The 6784-nt window shown below is 33.8% G+C and overlaps 1 long non-coding RNA gene across 1 annotated transcript; it reads left to right on the plus strand.

The window, feature by feature from the left end:
• The first annotated feature begins 3616 nt into the window (after window positions 1-3616).
• On the plus strand, window positions 3617-4151 carry LOC141664411 (uncharacterized). The gene is made up of 3 exons (XR_012552018.1): window positions 3617-3781; window positions 3887-3988; window positions 4084-4151. It is a non-coding gene; the product is annotated as an uncharacterized LOC141664411 (long non-coding RNA).
• The last annotated feature ends 2633 nt before the right edge of the window (window positions 4152-6784 follow it).

A 6784-nucleotide genomic window follows, 5' to 3' on the forward strand; every position in this document is an offset into this window, starting at 1 on the left:
GTGTTTCTTTTTTAATGATTTGTGCAACAAAGTAGTAGACGTGTCAAAACTGGATAAGCTGCAGTCAGATGTCATACTGACCTTGTGCGATCTAGAAAAGGTTTTCCATGCGTCATGTTTTGATATAATGGAACATATAATAGTCCACTTGGTTCAGGAACTACGCTTATGTGGACCAGTATTTTATATGTGGATGTATGCATTTTAACGATTTAATAAAGTACTAAAGAGTTATGTTCGAAACCGTTATTATCCCGAAGGTTGTATGGCAGAGAGTTACCTTGGTGAAGAGTCCATAGATTTCTGCACCGAGCTTCTTAGTCAGAATTACTCCACTGCCGGTCTTCCAAAGGACCAAGATAATAAGATATCAGGTCCATTATCCGTTGTGATAACAAAATCAGTGGAAGAGAAGGAGCGAGATGAAGCACATCTACATGTCCTTCTAAACAACGCTGAAGTGTTTCCATATATTCTGTGAGTTTATGCACTTTGTTGTTTTCAATTCCTCATTATCCAGTAATTAGTCTTGTAATGTGTCTTTAATATATTATTCCATATGCATTTTTCAGAATGCATAGGGAATATCTTGAAGAAATTCACCGAGGGAAAATGAAAAGCTTACATTGGCTCATGAGAGAGCACAATCGGCTCTTTGCTGATTGTTTTCAAAACAAAGTCAGTGTTGTATTAGGTTCTTTGATCTGTAGTGTAATGACGACTATTAGCTATTTAGGATTTAAATTTCTTATCATATTTGTAGGTGAATGATGAACTAAGGGAGAATAACAAAGGTGTTTCAGATACGATAAGATGGCTCCCTGCCAAGCCATCATTTTCAGTACTAATTATCAATGTTATCTAGTGAACGGAGTGTGATATTTTACAAAGGAATGAGATGACATACGCGTTGGTCAAAACAGCGGGGTGGCTATCATTGCTAAAGCGGTCCAGGTGTCTATTGCCAAGGACTTCAACCCCGTAGAAAGTAATTTGACATTTTACTGTTTCATACAAGAGATATGGGAATTAGAATACCATGTATTCAAAGCTCCCTTGTTCCTGTGTAAATGGGAAAGTAATGATAAAGGAATAACGGTTGATGATCTTAGGTTCAGACTTGTGGATTTTAGTCGACAAGGTCACAAAAAAGATAAATATGTTTCTGTTGACCAAGTCAAGCAAGTGTTTTACCTTGAAGATCCCGTTGATGCTACCTGGTCTGTTGTACTGTCCTCCACAACTCGAGACTACCATGAATTGTACAATGAAGATGACTAAGGAAAAACGACCATGGAACATCCCCCATTCTGCACTGAAATCCCCGCAACTGATTTCACTACTGATGATGTCGCTCATACGGCTAGACCTAATATTGAGGGAATTTGGATTAAAAATACTGCTACTAAAACCCCTACACCTAATGTCGTTACTGACTGATGATGTAGCTTTATGTAAAATATATATCTTAATGGGAATTTGGATGACTGAATGAACCATATATATTTGCTTTTAATTGTGTTATAATGTGTAAAATATATTGTAAAATTTTTCTCTTTTTTTGTTTCGCATTGTTATAATCATATAAGTAATTCATCCATAATTACTGATTGATGGCATTATTTTTTTCATTAATTATTTTGCATTGTTTAATTGTACTTCTATAAAATGCTTTAGAGTTATTTCAGATATGATTAATTACTGATTGCAGTTTAGGTAAATTATTGCTCTTGTATAGTTGTATTCGTACTTGCTGATTTTATAATTTATTATTTATGCTTGACTGTAATTAATGACGGACTGAAAAGACATTGTTCAACTGATGGCTTTATATTCAATTTTATGTAGACTAAGGGAGCAAAATGGTAAAGAAGCAAAAAGCCAAAAAAGTAATTTCCGAAGAAAGTGACGGGAAGAATAACTCTGAAAAGGTTTAGGTTGAGATGGTTCCTGATGTCAAAACTTTAGATACTTGTAATGATAAGTTGGTTCAAGTCCCTCCACAACATCAAACTCAAAGTAGTGGTGAAGAAACGATGACCACTTCTGAATCTGCAAAAAAAAGGCTAGGAGGTGCGCGTGGTGTTTCGGATCTTCATAAAGTAGTGATGAAGAAAGATCGGGGAAAGAAATTTAAAGTTAGATACAATGAATTTGGAGTTCCTATCGAAAATACCAGGCCTAATTTACAGTCTTACATAGGAATGCTCGCAAGGACAATGATTCCAATCGACACTGAAAACTGGCCAAAAGTGGATTGTGATCTAAAAGCAAAATTATGGGATGATGTCCAGGTAAATTATATCCCTTGTTGACTTCTTCATTTTATTTAAATTGTGACTGTAAATTATGTGGTTAATTTATATTATGTGGCTCTTTAGGACACATTCAAAATTGCCCTAGAAAGTGAGAAGCTTGTGCTACAATCGGAAGGTGAAAAATGGAGGCAGTTTAAAGTTGATTTAAATGCAAAATATCGAATGCCATTTATTGGAAAAAAGAAGAAATTGATGAAGCCTCCGAAGAAGTATGTGTTTGTTGGTAAAGAACATTGGAAGAAATTTGTTGCATAGAGGACGAGCCCCAAATGGCTGGTATGAATATATTTTACTAATAAAATATACAGGATTGCCATTTTACTTGCTAAATGATTAAATAGATTTTGGTTAAATAATATTTATTAATTTTAACTAATTTATTTTGGTGCAGGAACAACGTAAGTTACAGAGCAATAGAGTTGGTAAACGGAAATATCATCCCCGCTTGTCAAGGAAGGGGTTTATTGGTGTGCGAGAAGAAGAAGTTAGATCCTATATCGACTTGGATTTGCAATTCTAAGTTTTAAGGGAGTTTAAACATTTTCTCTTTTTTAACAGATAGAGAAAGGGAACTTAAAGCTGAAAGAGAAACCTGATCGTGAAATTTTTTGGTGGAAGGCTAGGATGTGAAAGAATACTAATGAGCTTACTAAAGAGCAAGCGGAAATAAATGCGAGAATTGTAAGTGATATTTTTAATACTGCATTCCAAGGCGTCGGTCCCAGTGCCCATACCTGGTGAAATTGAGGTTGTAAGCCAAGAAGTTGGCTCTCACGTAGCATGGCCTCGTGAATTGATCATCTACCTAACTGTGGCGGTATGTTGATAAAAATTATGTCAATATACTCTGAATTGTTTGTTGCATTCTATAGTAGTTATGACAATAATAACCGATTATTCTTGTGTTATTTAATTCTGTGTAGAAAAATAAAAAGGAAGTGTTGCATGGGCAGTCTAAGCGGAAAGATGAGTTGCAGAAACTTCAAGATGATTATAGCAAAATGAAGCTAAACAAGAATGTGCCAAAGCAATACAAGGTGTTATACAAACATGCTGCAGTCTTCATGAAAGCCACTGGGGAGTCAATACTGATTCCGTGTGATTCGGACGTGTTTGGGACTGAGAAAACAATTTGTATATTGCATGAAAATGTAAAAGCATTGTTGGAGTTCGATATGATTGGCCAAGCTGCAATATCTGCTTATATGGCGTAAGTTAATTTTTTATCGTTACATATTCAATATTCATGTTTTATACGGATATTATAAGTAATGTAATTCACTCCTTGGAAGGCTCTTGCAAAGACTGATTAAGATTGAGAGGAAGAATGATGATGTGGTCTTATATGGATTTTTCGATCCAGGAGCTACATTTACGTTGAACAAATCTTTTCATTCTTATTTTGTTAATCGGTTGAAAGAGAGTAGTCCCTATCGCATGTACTTTATGCCACATAATCATAAGTAAGTATTTTTAATTTAGACATGCTTTTCCAAATTAATATATTTAGGTAGTTTTTTTAAAATTTCTAACTTGTGTTTTTCTTTTTTCTTTTTTTATAAACATAGTTGCCACTGGATTTTGGTTGTAATTTGGGATGGCGACATTTATATTCTGAACCCTCTGCCACATCCAACACATTTTGACGAGTTGGAAAAATCATTAACAGAGTAATATATTTAAGTTTACTATATATAAATATATATAGTAAATATTCTCCCTTTTGAAAAATAATCATGTATATTATTGTTGTTCAGCAATGTAGAGCGATGAAATCCTACAATGCTCAAACTGGAAGGGGAAATAAAGCTCCTCAGATAAAGAATCTTCTTGTAAGTTTTTTGTATTTTTTTATCACTTTGTAATTTTAATTAATTTCTGGAGATAATTAAGATTTTATATTGTAACATGGATCTCCCAAACAACCAGGAGGGGTTGAATGTGGCTATGTTATAATACGATACATGAAAGATATAATTGCTGATAAGGAGCTACCTTTTACTCCCAAGGTATATATGCAAATCATTTCCGATAGATGGCATGTAGAATTTTTTTGTGTAGTTTTTCAAAACAGATGAAATATGAGTGCCATTTTTATTATCATTTTTTATTATTAGTGATTTCCAGATGGATCTTGTTTTTATTATTAGTAATGATAGATAACTATTAGTGATAAGGAACTATCTGGTATAGTTTTGGATTGACGAAGAAAATTACGGTTAAATATAGAAAAGGTCCTCACTTGGTTAAATTATAAATAGTTGGTTCTGTTTATATTTAATTATACATATGGTAATTCTGGTTAATAATATTCTGGTTGCTAATTTTTACTTGTGTTATTTAGTGGGCAGCCAAAACTCGAAAGTCCTACACAAGGCAGGAACTGGATGAGGTACGGATGGAGGTGCTTGAATTTATCTAAGACAAGATGTAAAAATGCTAAGTATCTATATATATAGCTTTCCTCTGAACTATATGATTTGATGTTGTATTTTCTGGTGGTTGATGGTTAATTAACGGATGTTTGGTGACAATTACATCATTCATTCTTATTTATGTTTTGAATTGTCGAAATTTGACTGGTTGTACATATTAACTAGTCAAATATGTTTAGAATGTTGGATATAATAACTAGCGAATTTGGGTTTTATTGTTTTTAGTTGGGATGTTTATTTTAGACTTGGAATGTAATGTCCGAATTGAGCTCTTGTTTGATTGAATGTTAGTAAATTTGGTATCAATGTATACCTCTATATTTTTACAAATTTGGGTGGATGTATTGCATATTGTTGGTATTTTTCTGGTTGAAAATGCAATTGGTTCCCTGGGCTATTAATAGTACCAGGATGGCATATGCAATTTACAGTACATTAACATCACAATGGTAATTTAAAACCGATGTAAAAATGAACAAAAGACATAAGTTGGAACAATATTAAAAGAAAAAAGAACTACAAAAACCAATGTCAAATAGTCATTTGACACCGGTTCTGTAAAAAAATCAATGTATTTTAAGCCAAATAACATCGAATTTTCAATAGCTGATGTCTTAAATTTTACAATATTAAAGATTAAACATCGATTAGAAAAAAACACTGATGTTAAACAAAAGAATTTAACATCACCAAATAAAAGAAACCGATGTCTAACCCAGTATTTTACATCGGTTGATAAAAATACCCGATGTCTGATGGAGCATTTCACATCAGTTAGACAACATAACCGATGTCTGATCTAGACTTTCACATCGGTTTGTTTGAAAGATTTTAAAAAATGTCTTTTAGAGTTTGTAGGTTTCATTTTTTAATGGACAATTACCCCATAATATACTCATATTCACCTAGAAATACTGTAATATAAGCTGAAATTTATTGGAAAGACATCAGAATTATTCTTAAAATCGATGTATAGCACTATAATAGACATCGGCTGTGAACCGATGTCAAAGGATGATGACATTTAACATCACACGCGAAGACATCGGTTCAGTTTTTTTTAACATCGGTTCTGAACCGATGTTTGATCCCATATTTCTAGTAGTGTAGCGTAATGTCTGATGCAAAGTATGATATAAAGTCTGATAAAAAGCATGTTAACATAAACTCTGAAAGTAAATTCACTGCAAATGCTAACAAACTTAAAAGGCTAAAGGATTCAAGCAAGTCTGGGTCCTTAAAACTAATCATTAGTGGTCTTTGTGTTTGCAGGGCAACATGACGAACATCCTGGTTCTGGACAGTGGATGTTCAGGATATATGACTGGAAATAAAGCCATGCTATCATACTTTGTGGAGAAAGCTGGCCCAAGAGTTTCTTATGGAGATGGCAACATGGGAAAGACTCTGGGATATGGCAATATCAATCTTGGGAATATCATAATTGAATCAGTAGCTCTTGTCTCAGGAATTGGACACAATCTGCTAAGTGTGAGTCAAATCTGTGGCAGAGGTTATCATGTGGATTTCTTTGAAGAACACTCTGAAGTTGTAAGTAATTCTACAGGCAAAGTGGTTCTGAAAGGTTACAGACATGGTAACATATATGAAGCCAGACTTTCAACAAATTCTGATGGTTCTGCAATCTGTCTATTAAGCAGAGCATTAATTGAAGAAAGCTGGAATTGGCACAAGAGACTCTCTCATTTAAATTTCAACAACGTAAATGAGCTAGTAAAGAAAGATCGTGTGAGAGGGCTGCGAAAATCAATATTTGCTCCAGATGGTCTTTGTGACTCATGTCAAAAAACAAAACAAAGAAAATCTTCATTCAAGAGCAAAACTGAATCCTCAATTCTTGAGCCTTATCACTTACTGCATGTTGATCTATTTGGTCCAGTCAATGTCATGTCTATTGCAAAGAAGAAATATGCTATGGTTATAGTGGATGAGTTCACAAGATACACTTGGGTGTATTTCTTGCAAAAGAAGAATGAAACTGCATCTACTATAACTGATCATGTCAGACAG

The sequence above is a fragment of the Apium graveolens genome, chromosome 6 (assembly GCF_009905375.1).
Source record: "Apium graveolens cultivar Ventura chromosome 6, ASM990537v1, whole genome shotgun sequence".
Classification (NCBI taxonomy): domain Eukaryota; kingdom Viridiplantae; phylum Streptophyta; class Magnoliopsida; order Apiales; family Apiaceae; genus Apium; species Apium graveolens.